The sequence below is a fragment of the Chionomys nivalis genome, chromosome 3 (assembly GCF_950005125.1).
Source record: "Chionomys nivalis chromosome 3, mChiNiv1.1, whole genome shotgun sequence".
Classification (NCBI taxonomy): domain Eukaryota; kingdom Metazoa; phylum Chordata; class Mammalia; order Rodentia; family Cricetidae; genus Chionomys; species Chionomys nivalis.
Genome location: NC_080088.1, coordinates 42636642 through 42654220, shown reverse-complemented (window position 1 = coordinate 42654220; position 17579 = coordinate 42636642).

Sequence of the window (17579 nt, the reverse complement as noted above, 5' to 3'; positions counted from 1 at the left end):
TTAATTTTTGTATGCAGTGTCTGAACACAGAGTTTCCAAAACCATATCAACAAAAAAATCATTACATATATCCAAATGCCAAATGAAGAACATCCACAACAGATTTGTATTACTAAGTTTCTCTTTGAATTCTACTTTTTTTTGTTACAGAAGTTAACTATCTTTAGACACACTAAACAAGAAATCTAAAAAGGAACTTTCAGAGATAGTTTTCCTAAACCAGACACTAGTATTGAAAACTATTCAAGTTACGTTTTGAATAAAATCCCCTAAGATTTCTGTAAAAATCTCTGTTGAATAAGTTCACAATTCGGAGAGCCCCATTTTTAGTATAATCTTCTCTTGGCTTCCTTGGTAATTCAGCACTCTGAAAGAGGAGGGTGTGAAGATTAAGGAAGAAAGAGGAAAAAATTCCTACTTGAGCAAAGTCCCTAACTTTGAATAAGAGAAAGTCTCAAAAACTTATTCCTCTGCACAACTTGTCTGAAGGAAAACACTTCTCTGAGTTCATGACAGAGCAGACCCAACCCGCTGGATGCTTCAGGATCATCAACCACATGATTAGTCTAAATTGCCTCCAAAGAAACCCAGCCACTCACACTTCCCTCAGCAAAGTGCTTTCTAATTATTCTGAAATTGGCAGCATTACTGTAAACCAAAGTGAGTCCGGAACAGACAGAATCCTTGAGAAGTGATAGTTCCTGCACCCTTTTCCTCATTAACTTTCGTGATGACAAAATATTATGTTTCAAAAAAGAATTTCAAGGAAAGCCAATTCTTTCCCTCCTGTTTTCCTTTTCTTTTTTTGAATAAGGCTTTCTACAGTGAAATATTTACACTTCTGAACAATTGTAGATCATATTTCATGAATAATCTTCTTTTGGAAGGTAAGGTGATTTCTTTTCCTGTTAAAACATGTGAGGAGTCGGGGTACTGTGATGTGGCACTGGACAGTCAGGCCAGATGAAGACTTTGGATTTTGTGATTCGTAGGGAAGTTCAAGATGCAGCTTGATGTTTAATTATTCCATTACCTTAATCTGTAACAAAAATATAATCAGCCCCGTCTTGAGTCTCAGTTAACTCTGAGATTACATTTTCATAAGACATACATAAAGTATTGTTAGTTTATTCATGTATTCAGCAGGTATTTATGTTTACCTATGCAAGGGTTTTCCTAAGCACTGAAAATAAATAACTGCAAGAAAATTTATGCCTATCTTTCATCCTATTCTAAGGGGGAAGAGGCTAACCTAAGTTAGAAATATAATAGTACCAAAGTTTCTCCTTTTCTGTTTTAACATAGTATTGAGAGCATTCAGAGAAAACATTTCCTTACAAACCACTTCAAAGTTTCCTTGCAAGATAATATTGTATTCATATGCATAAACTCAGTCTTGACATATAAATGAGGCAGTGAGCTCACTTAGTCATAATTTCAAAATGTGTATCTCAGATTGAACCAATGCATTCAATTGGAGTTTTGCTTTGGCTTTATAAGAAACTCAAAATGTAGCTCAAGTATATCAGAATTATATGTCCTCCTAATACCCTTCACCATTGGTCAACACTATTCTCTAATTTCCAGTTGTTATGTAGGTTTGTCAGAGCCAGTTTGATTATCTTCACCTTCTTTGAAACACACACACACACACATGAGGGGGAGGAGGGGTCATCAGTATAACTTTGTAAGTTGAAATGTATTCACCATTGCTCCTATGGCTCACTAACCAGATTCCACATGCTCTTATTTCTTTCCTTTCCCTGTTATTCCTGGATTCCAGAGATACAACATATTTGATATATTCATACATTTTACTAAATGTACATAGTGTCCTGGAAATATATTTATCTATGTATGCCTATAAGTAAAAATCCCATGTTGAATATTAAGGTATGACATAAACTTTAAGAACAGAGTCAGGGAATGCTTTAAGGCTTTAGACACTGTATGAAGTGATCTACTAATGTTTGCCTTCTGATTCCAAATCAGGTTGCCTTTTGCTCTGAAACTTTTAGAGGCTAAAATCCGAGATGATATGTGATCCCTAATTTCTGAGATGTGTAGAAGAGTACAAATTGCTAAAGTTACTGTTCTTGATTAGAATACAACCCCCCCCCCCCCACACACACACACACCAACAATGGAAGAAAAATGTCATACTTACTGGCTAAAATAAAAGAAAGACATAAAACAGAAAAGCAGAGACTGGGGTCAAATGATTATATTATGTAATATTGGAACTTAGGCATCAAGAGCATGCTGAGAAACAGAAACAGAATACCAAAGACTGAATATTTGAGGCGATCCTGAAAGGGGTCTTTCAGTACCTCTGAGGATACTGAATCATGAGTCATGAGTTGCATTTCTCTGAAAGTAGCCATTTAAAATTGTTGTAGCATCTGAAATAGCACAGCAGATTACCTCCTTATCATCCATACACTAATATTTCTCCTGAGCATATATTAAGAGATCGAGGCTTACACATCAATGTTCATCGCTGACCTAGTAATAAAAAAAGAAAAACTATGAGAAGAAATCAACTAAGATATCCACAAATAGATGAATGGATAAGAAAAATGCAATACATATACACATCAGAATAAAACTCTGAAAAAAAAACAAGTATCAGGTAAAAGGATGGAACTAGATAAATATCTTTTCCAGTGGACTGAGGCAACTCGAGCTGAGAAAGACCAACGCCATATGCTTTCTATCACGTGTACTCTCATACTAACTTCCAGGGTTTTGTTTTGTGTATTTAACTTGGGTCACAAGTGGAATCTAGAAAATTAGAAAGAGGCCTTTTGAGTGAGGACATATGAAGGATGGGAGAAAGTAGTGAAGTTGAGTATTTAGGGCAATTAAAAGCCTAAATAAGATGGGGCATGGAAGATGGGGGAAAACAGAAAGTGATATAAAGAGCTAACCATATATGAAAAGTTGTGTAGAAGTATTCTTTACCACAAACAATTTAAAAAGAATTAAGTGGAATGATTCTCCACTCAAGATGACATGATACTGCCGGGCGGTGGTGGCGCACGCCTTTAATCCCAACACTCTGGAGGCAGAGGGAGGCAGATCTCTGTGAGTTTGAGACCAGCCTGGTCTACAAGAGCTAGTTCCTGGACAGGCTCCAAAACCACAGAGAAACCCTGTCTCAAAAAACCAAAAAAAAAAAAAAAAAAAAAAATGACATGATACTGAAAGTTGAAAGATTTGTGTAGGCATAGGGATTGGATAATGAGGTACAGAAACAGGTTAGTATATGTGTTTACCAAAACTAAGGATATACATTAAAAAAGCCATATGAAATCCTACTAGCTAGTTATTTAATTTCAAAACATAACTTAACAAATAGATAAGCAAGCACAAAAGAGAATTAAAACAGAAATAATATACAAGGCAGGACATAGTCAGTCCCAGAAGACAAGGATCACAAAATGAAAATTGTTTTACAGGTCTAGAATACCCCCCTATGAGTTAGTCAGAGAGGGCTTGAGGGGTCTCAAAAATACAACAGGTTATCACTTATTGTTACCTTTCCCAATCATAAATACATGATATGACTCTATTCACGAAGGTAACCCATTCTATGGTGGCAGAAGATAGAAAAATCGGTCTCAAACTAACTGAACTTCCTCCCTCCCTGCTGGTCTCGATTTAACAGTGGTAAAGGTGCCATGAATGCTGCTGGGGAGAAAAGACATCACTGATTCAAGTGAGTGATGGATCCTGCATGTTACAATTCTGATGATTTAGAAAAGCTTTCCTTGCAAATACAATAGCATCATGACTGTTTTAGATTAACTGCTTTCTGATTGGGTTTGAACATTGCTACACAGGAAAGAACTCCATGTCTAGTATGTAATCCTGGTTAAAAGCTGGCAAGTCAATAGGTCCTAGAGTAGAAATTGCTACTGTTATTTTGCTAAATAATAACAAATTGGCTTGTAAATATTTATGCTTATCCCTAAACCCAGGCTGCTTTCAACCTTGGTCAGAGATGCTTCTTTCTATGGTAGAAAAAGTCGATGAAAATATCTAAAACTTGTGGAAGTCCTGAGAATAAGATATTAAATGTTTAGCCTTTAATGGAGCATTGACAGTAACTGTGCCACCATGAAGGATCAGGGAGGGAACATCAGGGAAGAAGAGATGGAAAGAATGGAAGAGCCAAGGACATGGAAACGCGATGTGGAACACTGTCTAAAGCCATGACCTGGCTGAAACAATCAAGAACTCACAAAAGTTCTATATATAAAGAGCATTCAAGATAAATTCTACCACAGAAGAAATAGATGATCTCCAGATCCTATCCATTACAAAAAGATATGTGGGTGACATGTATACATATATTATATTTACAGTGTATCATATACATGTTTTAATTTTATGACATTAGTTCAATTAAATGAACATAATGATGGGCTTTTGTAGGGAGCTTTTCGAGACAGGGTTAGTCTGTCATGGAACTAGCTCTTATAGGCCAGGCTGGCCTTGAACTCACAGAGATCTGCTTGCCTCTGCCTCACGAGTGCTGGAATTAAAGGCGTGTGCTTCCACCACCAGGCTTGAAGGGCTATTCCATGTATGGAACCACATCTATAAATATTTGGAGTATATATATATATATATATATATATATATACATATATATATACATACATATATATAACTATATATACATATATACATACATACAGATGGCTATTAACAACTGGGGACAAGTTTCTATAACTCAGAAATAATTATAAAAACGTTTATGAGTTACACTTTTACAGTAAACTTAAAACATCTGTTTATATAAAACATCTTGTCTACTACCATCATTACTGACTATTGAAAATGAGATAGGGCACTTTAATATATTCAAGTATGTGTAAATTAAACATATATTATCTAGCAGGAGTTCACTTCCAATCAATATTTCCTCAGAATTACTTTTTTCAGGAAAGAAGTAGTTCATTCGTAGCTAAGCTAACAAATTGCCATTCTTGGCGGGAGAACCTTAGACAGGACCTTTGTTAATGAGCTGGCTAACAGCAGGTCTCTGTTTACAATCACAGCACACATTCACTTGTACACAGTAGGAAAGAGGATGCAAGGAGCAGTCTTGGGAACTGGGTATGAAGAGAAGGCTGAAACGATGAAGCCAGACAAAGGAGAATAGTTATGTCAAAGTTAGAGCAACAAGACAGTCTAAGGGACGGTATGACACACAAGAGGAGTCTGCCTGCATGGCCTAAAAAAAAAAATGGAGAGAAGAAAGCCTTTTTTTGTTGTAATCTTGAACTCCATTTGCAGTTGCTTTGATTCATTTCATGGTCTTAAGGACAATTATTTGGCTTTCATTCCTGAAAGCTTTCCTTAAGACAAAAGACTAGGACTAAAGAAATCACCCATTCCCTAGTAACTCTATGCATTAATTTTTGGTGTGCTTAGTTCAGTAGGTGTGTTTCAAATAGCTTCCAAATGCCACTTTTTTTTTCAATTGATAAAATAAGTTTCAATTCGTATTTTGCTACTTTGCCAGATAAATTTAACCTCATTATTTCATGGTCATATATAATGATAGCATTATTGGGGAAACATAATTAACTGATACCACAGCTACTATTTAGTAATGCTGGCTTGTTGGGCTTTCTAAGAATAAGTCACTTTGTTTCCTTTTCATAATTCTGTCTTCCAGTTAATTCCATCTATTCACTCAATTCCTTTCTCAGATTCCTCTTCACGATTTACCTTTTTGCTTATCCACACATACCTTGTGTGTATATATATAATCACAGTGAATACCTGGTTTACAAGAGATGTGGATGGAAAAGTAATGGGAAAAAGTTCTCTGATTTTCACCATATGCATTTAGCACATAGTACTAACAGTGATGACAGAAGGAATTCTATGTATTTACCAAGGGAAAAAGCTGATGCAACGTTCATCTGTACTTAGCAATTGTTCTTTCTGTCATGACCTGAATAAGCATTTTTGACGAAATCAGATTATTGGAAAGGAAAATCTTCTAAACTCCCATCAAGGTCAAGACACAAAGTCCACATGTTAAGTGTTAATACCAAGTTTCCCTCTCCACCGAAATGTATGGGGATCTTCTTTTAGAGAAATTTATTTTTCTTCTTATGATTTTCATGTAAGATATTTCAAGTTGGGGCTGGAGTGCAGGAGAATTGTCTGTATTCTGTCAGTCATGTTATAAATAAACTCTGATTGGCCAGGTAGGAAATATAGGTGGGAAAATCAGACAGGAAGTAGAAATGATGTAATGAGAACAGGAGAATTCTGGGAAGGAGGAAGTTGATTCCTCCCTCTCTTGCCCAGACCACCAAAGCAGCAGGATGTGATCTGCCCCAATGAAAAAAGGTACTGAGCCACATGGCTAACACAGATCAGAAAAATGGGTTAATCAAGATGTGTGAGTTAGCCAGTGAGAGGCTACAGCTAATGGGCCAATCAACTTATAATTTATGGAGAACTATGTGTGATTTTCTTTGGGGCTGAACAGTTGTGGGGTACTGGGTGGGACAAAAACCCCAACAACAACCAGGCTCAGCCTTCATGTTACACGAGAGAGTTGGCTCAGAGGTTAAGAGCACTGGCTGCCTTCCAGAAGACCCTGGTTCAATTCCCAGCATGTACAATAGCAGTTCACAACCGTCGATATCCCCAGTTCCAGGGCATCCGTAACCCTCACAAAGAATTAAGCACATGATATAAAATCAATAAATATTTATTTAAATGAGATATTTCACATTTAGTCTCAACTCCTTGAGAGATTATATCATGCAACACTAGGTTTATGCACTATATCTGGCTTATAATTTATGCCATCCACAAGTACCTTGGGACAGAGCTTTTGTCGGTTTATTACTATTTTCCCATACATGAAAGGCTCAATGCTGTTGTATTTGTTTGTAATCTTGTCATCAGCTTCAGTTCATATTGAAAACAAATAATAATTGTATTTCTAAAACAAACCATAATCATAAAACAAATCCAAAAGAATTAAACTTTATTAGTGTGCATGAGTGTGTGTACGTGCCTGAGCATATGCGTGTGTGTGTATGTGTGTGTGTGTGTGTGTGTGAATATTGACATATTGGTCTAAAGAAAGTGGAAGGAAAGAAGTTATTTATATCACCACACTTGTAATTTGTGTTGCTTTTGGCACCAATCTTACAGGAAACCCCTAGGACAGCAGCACTGTGCACCTGATGCAGAATTTACAACTGTTATTTAGTTGAAATACTCCTTTGTGTTTTCTAGTGTTTTGCTGAGACCAGGTAAGAGAGATTTGTGCCCTTAGATATACAGAGGGTTGCCAAGCTATAATTCACTTCCTAGTGTCTGTTAAAAAATCATCAGCACACTTTGCAAATGGTTCTAATGCAGAAATACTAGTTTCATGTAGTCATTGCAACTCCATTGCAGGTTCTCTGGGCCCAGAACAGAAGAGACCTGTTCATCAGAGTTCATTCCCATTCAGGCATTGCCAAATATTTCTCCAGTTCACTCACCATGGCTTGCATTTTATCTCCATGCTACTTATGACTCCATTTAGAAATAAGCTTATCTTCTTATCCAACCCCAAAAAAGATATTTGTAGAGACATGAATTGAAGAACACGGGATTTTAGTAATTTATTCCTAAAGCAATCCCAGCATTTTACAGAAATGAGAATAAGGTTCTACCTTTCTTAGGATAAACTATAAATGATTATTTAACCAACGAATAAAAAAATGATTGCATGAAAAATGAAAGGGTTTTTAGCTATTTACATTTCTTCAAGTTAAGTACCTTGACTATGGAGTCCATTTATTGAAAAATGTACAAATTTTCATTTATATTACAGAATACTATTTTCTTAAATGTTATTTGGTAAAAGCCTTATTCCACAGTATGATAAAAACTGTGTATGGGGAGAAATTTCCTAGTTAAGTAACATTTAGGAAACTGTGTAGAATGTACTTACCCACCCTCTTTAGCATGAAAGGCTGTGAATATTTCTGTAATGGAGTTAATTCAAGTTGTTTAACATGCAATTTCTCAAAAATATCTCCTTAGTTTATAACACATAGAAATCCTCAAAATGTTCCTTAGGAAAAGATGGTATAGGCAATTTCTTCTAGGTTTAAGTAATACAATTTTTGAAATTGTGAATATTAAGACAGTTTTTCAAGCAATACATTAATAAAATATTTAAGAAAACTTTTGAGTACACAGACTTCATTGTTGTCTGTATCAGGTATCAGTAGAAACATCAAATGGCTTCATTAAAAAGCAAAAGATAACATGTAGACCAGGGATTTGAAGTGGAGATGGGGGGAGTCTAATTATATGCAAAAGGCCATGATCATTCCATCTTTGCCTGGCTGAATGATTGATTGAGCACCTGTATTCAGGATGACCTTTGTAGTTATCCTGTGCTGGGCAATTTACCATAGTTACTTTGTTTTTGAGAACTGTCATCATATGATCATGAGATTATGGGTTAGTAAGGTATGGCACATCATCCTAGGTCATCATTTATTTTTACATATAAAATTTTGGTTGAATCACAGCTAGGAAGCTGAAACAAAGCATATGATTGTTTTTGGTCTACAATCACAGCTTGTGTGACTTCAGTAGAAATAACCTGGTATTTAAGACCAAATAACAAATTATATGGACTTTAATATAATAGATTGATTTACCCATGCTCACAATAACCTGCATTTTAATTTGCATATTGGCAAATACTTCTAAAATGAGCTTTTTTTTTTACTTAATATGTTGAGTTAAATTTTAGTTTTTTGGGTATATGCATTGCTGTGGGACAATATTCTGTACCCTGTCAATTTTATTTTAATAAAACGCTGATTGGCCAGTAGCCAGGCAGAAAGTATAGATGGGGCAACCAGGAAAGAAGTATAGGCAGGATGACAAGAACAGGAGAATTCTGGGAAAAGGAAAGATTCAGAATGCAGTCATCATCCAGACACAGAGGAAGCAAGATGTGACTGCTTCACTGAAAAAGGTACCAAGTCACATGGCTAGCACAGACAAGAATTATGGGCTAACGTAAGTTATGAGTTAATAAGAAGTTTTAGCTAATAGGCCAATAAGTTTATAATTAATGTAGGCCCCTGTATGTTTATTTGGGACTAAATGTATATGGGACTTAGTGGGACAGGAAACTTGGTCAACAATGCATTGTCTTTGTGTAACAGATAATGTATAAATGTGTACCTAGGCTTCAAATTCCACATGTGTCACCAATGAACTTCATAGTCTTTTTGCTGCAGGGCAAGAAACATTATATCAGTAAGCACATTTACTTTGTAAATTAGAATTTACAAATTCTAGAAAGTAAAGTAGAATTAACACATTAAATATTATGTATCTATTTAAGCAACCAAAGTATATTCTGTTTTATAAACTTCTTAGGTTTAGTTAACTTCATTTTTATTAGAATATTTCTAAGCAATACACTTACGGTCACTCTAGAATATCTGTCTCTTCATCCTAGGTATTGTCTTGCCTAGGACACCATCTGATTCTTTTCCTGAATTCTTCCCCACAGAGACCACGTTTAAAGGGATGTTTCTCTCTTGTGCAAACATACAGCATCTTTATTTTTGACATGTGGTTCAATTTCTCATTCTTGTTAAACAGCTACAGAACTGCTTCTCTCTGATGGCCTTCATTTAACTTAGCACTTGATTTATTTATTTGATTAAACATCTGTGTCTTTCAAGCATTGTTTTCGTTGATTCATTGAAACAACGATATTTCACTATTTCATCTTTATAGATTCAGTTGATTTTTATTTCTTTTAGTTTCTGCTCTTCAATATTGAAGGCAGAGCAGAAACAAGTATTCTGAAACATCAGATATATATTTTGTTCTCTGGAGAACATAAAAGATTTAGCTATTTCTAAAATGGAACCAAGATGAGAGTCAATACCAGGAGGTTCAGAGAAACTTCCCAATTTCAATCAATTCACATCAATGAAAATTTATTGAATTCCTATATGCTACCAAGTTATATGTGGAATAAAATCCAGTGCCTGAGTGAAGAGGCAGTGCAGGTCCATAAGGGATACCCAATAGGCCCTGGGGAAGCAAACAAATCTGGAAAAAAAAGAAGGAAATAGCTTTTGTCAAAAGCCTTAGGCTAATTGTAGACTACACACCCATCCATTCCAAAGCCTGAGGTTTCTTACTGTCTTCATTTCAATTGATGAAGAGAAGTAGATGCAATTGCAAATATCAAATATTGTACTGGTACTCAGAAAAAAATTTCCCTATGACCTAAGCATAGCCCTCTAGAATATATTTTTCTTCCTTTTAAGTCAATTTATGTATAATTAATAGATATTCCCAGAAGAATTTTGATGAGTTTAAAATAAACTATTATCTACATTAGTGATATACAGTTTATTAAATATAAACTAGAGATTTTAACCTGGAAGAGACACTATCAAACATTCAGTCAATACCAAATAATCCAATACTTAGAGTCTTCAGGCATTGTTCTTGATCACACAAAACACTTACATGTGATTTTTTTCTTCTTTTTATGTTGGTGGTCTTCTACTTGCAAAGAGGTTAGGAGTATTGTTTAAAGATAACAAAGACAACAGGAAAACATTTTGTATGGTGGCTTAGGCACGCTTGAGATGTCACCCAAGGCTAAATTGAGGCTTGGCAAGTACTCTGAGATGAGCACCAGATCCAGGAGGAAAACCTTTACAGTTCCCTGCTAATCTTTCCTTCAGAAAACACCCCTTGATAAGGCACGTAGAAAGAGGAGGAGCCCTCCAATGCAGGTGTGTTAGAAGCCTGCATAAGTAGATACAAAGATAGGCTGCTGGAAACTAAACTGGTGAAGGAATGTTATCTCACTGGGGCAGCAGAAAGGGCATTAAGGTGATCTGACATAGAAGAGAAATTAGGAACACCATAGTTGTTTAATAGCCGTGAACAACTTTAAGGTAGGGATGTCTAACGTGCTCACTTAAATAAAGTCTCTGTGTCCACAGAGTCATAACTTTCCCTGTTTATTATCACATTTTCAATGGGATTTTGTTGTGGTTTATTGATTAGTTAGTTAATTTATTGATTGATGTAGAAAATGAGATGAGATCAAATTTCATATTGGAAATAAATGATTTTATAAGTAAATTTATAAAAGAAGAAATTTCCAAACTATGAAGGAAGATATGGCTAAGAAATGTCAGCCTTCTATTATTAATGGTACTAATTATGATGAGCTATAGAACGCAGGAACTTCAAAGAAGAATTTTTATTTTCTGCTTGTTTAGTTTAAGGTATTGTCTTACTGTGTAGTTCAGGCTGAACTTTCAAACTCTTTATCATCTAGAAGTCTTTATTTTCTAAGCAATACAAACGCAAATTAGGAATTTGAAAATTAGTCTGTCCCACCTACTCTCTCTCTCTCTTTCTCTCTCATTCCTTGCTATCTCTTTATCATTCCATTATACACATAGAATTACAAGAAAATATTTACAAACCCTATGAAATATAATAGACTGATTATCCCCAAAACACAATTGTGAAAGGTTTTTTTTTAAAAAAAAATAGTACACAGACACAGAGTCCTATCTGGAGAGACAAGGATCAACACTGTGATGATTAAAATATGTTAAAAATCGTTGTGTTAAATGATAAAATATTATTAAAATAACCATGTTGGATTATTCAATTCTTTACATATATCAGAATAGAATACTACAAAGAAATGGCACTAGGTAAACCAAGCAAGATTGTGAGTCACATATTAGGAGTTTGAATTTTGTAAATATTGAGGAGAAAGCATAAATTTATGGCAGTAGGTGATATGAACAGGATTTTCAGAAATATCCAATTTAATAACCATGGTCATAATAAATAGAGGCTGTCAGAGAGAAGATGAGAAAGTGCAATGATCAAAATGATAGTTGGAGGCTTAGTAAAGGAAGATCAAAAATATATGCAGGGATACAATGCTGAGCATGTGGACTCAAATGAATAGGGTCCATAGTCAAATGCACATGCCTTGGTGATTTGTCTATTCCCCTATTGTCAAAGACTTTTTTGAAGCAATAACTCTGGCTCCATTCTCACATCTTTCTTTACCTGAATCAGAGTAAGAATTTGGGGATAGTTGCAACTAACTAATGATGGTCTTTAATCACCAATCAGTAACCGTGAAATGAAATAAGTTAATGACAGTGACAACAAGCAGCATGAATGAGTTAACAATGTGTTCTGAAAGCGCTGAGTGCATTTGATCTGTTAACTGCTATTATTGATGGCCCAGTCACCTCCAGCCTGCTGCTCATGGCTATCCCTGGACTGGAAACACATTTTTGAAGGAAGTCATCTGCTCACAGAGGTGAATCACTTTCTCAACTGCATTTCTAAATTTTTCTCCTGCAGTTTTATACAACATGGAAGTCCCATTTGAAAGTTATTTCAGTATTTTTTTCTTACAACATAGTTCTAAATGCTCAAGTATCCCAGGACCAACTCCTTAGCCCTGTTTTCTTCGGAACCTGTGGTCACAAGGTGGATGACCTCATCCCATTTCACGGCTTTAAATACCACATGATATTCCTATAAAAATCAAAATCATATTTCCAGTTCTTTCATCTCCTCTGACATTTCTATGTGGTTGCTTAATAGTCATTTCAGATTTAGTGTAACCAAAATAAGATTATTGATTCTCACTCCGTGTGGTGTTTCTACACCTGTTTAGTATTTACACTGTCCAAAGCAAGCTCTATCAAAACAGGGCCCAGCTTAGAGATATTTATTATTGCAACCTTTTCCTACAACATTCACTGGTATGAAAAAGGTAACAAATGCATATGTAATGAGGCCATAGATGCTTATATTCAGATATATAGAGGACTCTACATATCCCACTGTATCTTATTGGTGAGGATAAAAAGAATGATTAAAATTAAGCAAATTTTATAATTCACAGCTGTATCAATGAGTAGCATGCATCAATCAAGTCCAGCTGTTAGTGCAGCTATTTGTCAAATACTTTGAGACAGTCAAGTTTCCACAAGAGCACTGGACTCATTAAACTGCTAATCTCTTCCTATTTTTCAAAGAAGGAGGGCTTGCTTACTCTCATTTAATATACAGGAAAGAAACACATTTGAGAACTCGGTAATAATAAAGGACATCTCTTCACTGCAGTAAATGTCTATAATGTTTTACTTTCTGGTCAGTTACTAGGTTCTACTTCTTTTGTTTTCTGCATATGCTTCCTTATATACATTTTAGTGAAGATCAGATATTTTCTCTCCCTATAGAAGCCTTCAGGATTTCAGCAGTGCCTCCTCATTTTTTTCTGGCATCTAGACTACTTTGTTAACCAAAAATCACTAACAAGAATAAAAACACAGCAATGACAAACAATGAGAAGTTATGGCTCTGGGAAGGGCATAGGAAAGGGCACAACTGTGCACTTTCAAGGTCAGGTGACATTCTAATGTGACCTCTGTACTCAGCTTTTGGGTGGACTCTGTACTACGGCAGCCTTTGTGTCTGGCAGAGGCTGGTTGTCTGCTGATTCTGCATGAATTAGCCAGAGCCCTTGCCTTTTGTTAACCACCAAAAGCACTGGGTGATTCATCCATGACCTTCAAATTGTCCCTCAGTGTCTTCTCCTGAGTCACCAGCACTAAAACTTACACATTCTTTACATTTATACCGTTATATTTACTCCAGGATTCAGGGACGCCAGTTCAGTTATTGTTTTCTTAATCTAATAACATGATTCAGGATGAAGGATTAACATGATAAGGATTTCATTTTCAATGCCATTTTCCCAGTGATTTATAACTCTATTTATTAAGGTCCATAAAAGCACATGCTTACATATAGGTCAGTATTTTAGTCACCCCTTGAAGAATAGTCACTTGGTGACAGGTAAGCCTTTTACCTTTTTCTACATACAGTTTTATACAGTCTCTATCACTGCTTTTTAGCAAACTCTACATTGAAAAAAATTCTTGAACTCTGGCTCTGTAACTTTCTCGGGGTCAATGCATTCCCTTTCTCCAACGTTAAAGGAGGAGGGACAGTCAATTTCATTGAATAGAATTTAGAGCACTGTTTGACTGTATCTCTTGGTGAGATTGCTGGCCCTATCAATGTGCCTCATAAAGAATCAGTGTTAGTTTATTTTGGTTCCAAGTCAAGAACTGCAGCAGCTTAACCAGAAAGCTCCACATTAGAGCTCAATTATTTTGTTCCTTACATCTCCAGTTCCTTCAATAGCTTCATCAGAGAAAGGTAACTAGAACAAGAGAGCATTAATACATTCCTAGGTCTTGGTCTGCAAAGTTTCAGAATGCTTCACTCTAAAACTGTAAAGTCTGGTAATGGCTTATACCAGTGGAGCTTGCGTTTTCAAGAAAACACATGTACAACATATCTTCACACATGGCCATGCATAGGTTATCATAAGATTAACAGACACATCCCTCAGCACTTCCATTACAAGGAACCATCCTCAACTGATATAGTGATTCACTATAATACTGAGAGTCATGTACCATTCTTAAATGTTAAAATGAGCCCTATTAATCTTCCAACTCTGTGAGTATAGCGAACCATGTTGTCTTATTTATCTTTCTATTTGCAGCATGTTGAACAGTGTCTGGAATAAAATGGACACTTAATAAGCCTGTGCTCAAGGAAAGAGGACCTCAATCATTCCCATCCGTTAGCATACACACGGATAACACTAGCCAGGTGCCTCATTATCCACAGACGTGTAGTTAATCACCCTGTACTTCAAATATCTTACCTGTGAAGAGGGCATACAAGCCTCCTCTTATTTACTAGAAAGTTATGAGCAATGCATCTAAAAAAGCTACTAAAGGACACTCTATAAATGTCAAGAGGAACAACTGTGTTGATGAAATAATAACAATTTATATAATTTGGGTAAATACATATTCACTTGTCTCCATGGGCATTGCAAGGAAGGGGAAATAGATATGAGAACATTTTGGAATAATCTCATTCCTCCAACAAAGCAATGATATTGTGAGCAAGGGCGAGTGCTATAGCCAATCTCATTTTAAATAGCATTTCCTGATAGTGTTTCCTGCTACTTGTTCTTTAGGTCTTGGGGAATCCACTTTATCCATGATGGAAAGATAGAGACAGAGAGGTGAGAACAGCAATGCCTTCACTCCACTGTAGTGTACAAGGAGTCTGAACAAAGACCAACTTACCGTAACTCAGTGACTTCTAAGATTAGTTTAGGAAGATAATATATCACATTCACTCGGACGTCAATCTCACACTTGTTTAGAAACTTCCAAAGCCAGAAGGAGCTTCCCCTGTGCACAGATTTAGTTGTCTTGGCAGTAATACCCCCGAGAATGAGGTCAACCTCAGATCTAACAGTGACCAACTGCTTTTAAAAAGTGTGGGTGTGAGAACACAGAAAACCCTTTCTTGAAGGACAAAATGACTCCCTGGTTTCCTGTTCTTTCCAGCCATTTAAGACTTCCCTGGCATTTCTGCAGCATACACAGGGTTCCAGCTTTCTTATTGCAAGAAGCCACACTGAGGAAATGGAAAGGGCTCAGAACATACCTGCCCTGCGTGCCTACCAAAACACAACTGGCGATACTAATTTTAGGTCCTCATCAGCTGTGACAGGAAAGCTGTTGCGTTAGTTAATTCATAATCAGTGAAGGATAAGTGTGTTTCTAGGTGGTATGCTAGGAGTCAAGGAGAAACTTACACAGTGTTTCACTAACATGGCACCAAAGTCTGGGGAGGTGAAACAGCCATAGATATTTAGTTATTCCAGAAGAAAACCAAGTAGGCAAGAAGCTCCTAAAATTAATAGAGTACCACTTTGGCTTGATCTAATGTTATTTTTATTATAGGTATAGAAAAAAAATTCCATGACATTTTCTTTTATAAAATAACACTATCCAACTCCAAGTTTAAAAAATATCTAAATCATGAGACACAACCAACAGAAAAAAGAGACAAAAGTTATTGGACTCTTTCTCTTTCCCACATTTGTGAATGTAAGCAACTTAATTGGCCTTTCTTCGCTTTAATTGCATCATTTCTTAAAATGAAAGTAGCAAACAGAGTTAGTTTGTTTGCCACACAATAGGCATAGAAAGATACAAAGTTCACTTCTCTTGTAACAGTTCTCATGATGTGTGCCGTTAAACTAAACCTCACCGCCTGTAGTTCAGAGTACCTGACGTGAATGGTGGAGCTGATTTTATAAATTCACAAATATTTCACGTAATTTATATGTCAACGACAAGAGTTGAGGTGCAATGAATGTATTCACTACTGAGCTCTGCAATCAACGCAAGGCAGCTTACTTAAGCTAACAAATGATTACCTTTCACCAGAGGCTTATAATCCATCAATTTGTTTCTTCTAGAATCAAAAAGGCACAGATTGAAGTAGGTGAGGGCATAAGGACTCAGAAAGCTCCTGGAAGATGCTTCCTTCATGGCCTGCCTTTTGATAACAGCTCCAGCCAATGTCAAAGCTCGAGCCAATAGCCCTGCCTCATGCCTGCCAGATTTGTGGCTACCTGTTTAAAGTATCACACAGGTGCGTCCTTTATTCCAGGCCCGTGAGTCACTGTCAAGAGAATTCTAAAGTGTGTCATGATTACTCTTGAGAAAGATTACCTGTGAGCACTGACACATTCTTCAGCTCTATCAAGAAGAAATCCCAAATATGACCTTTAGCAGTAAAAAGGTTAATAAGGCAATTAGATTCATTTAAAATAGATCTTTAGGTAGGTTGTCCAGGCGAATCAGAGAGCAGTACAGATTGGTAGAATAATATATAGTTGTAGAGGTCAGAAGTTCTTTAAGTAATTACTAGTTTGTCATCTTTGTTAAGAACTTACTAAGGAAGTCAGAATCTAGTTAAATGAAGAACTCAAATCATTCTCCAGATAACAGATGCTGTCAAGGAAAGTGTTACCATAGGAGCAATACCAAAAAGGAGGTAGAAACCAATATAATTTCTTCTTTAGATTGATATTAGTTTATACTGCCATCGTTTGTGCAAGTGTGCATATTCAAGAATTTAATATTTACTTAGCAGTTAAAGAAGGTGGCTGACTGTGTTCATAAGCCATTTAATTGCAGAGGGTTTTCCATGTGACATCTCTCTGTGGATGCTCAGAAAATTGAACAATATTTTTATGAACTACTATGGGCACAGGTAACCAGGGGAAAACTTACTAGGAATAACAACTAAGAATGACAGGCACAATGCAAATAGAAGCTTGTTGGGGGCTTGTGGGAAGGTTTTTATATTTTCAATTAGAAGAAATAGATAGTGGAAGAGATCCCTTCCTTTTGTCTGTCTAATTCTCTCTACTATTAAAATACAAATGTCATGCCTGGAGCTGAAGCAGTCATTTTGAGACCATGAAAGAATGTTTATTAACAAGAGGCAAAAAGAATTACAAAAATATTGGTTTTAATAATATTGCCCTAATAAAACATATCAACATTAATCTTACTATTTAATAAAAAAAATTACTTAAGACA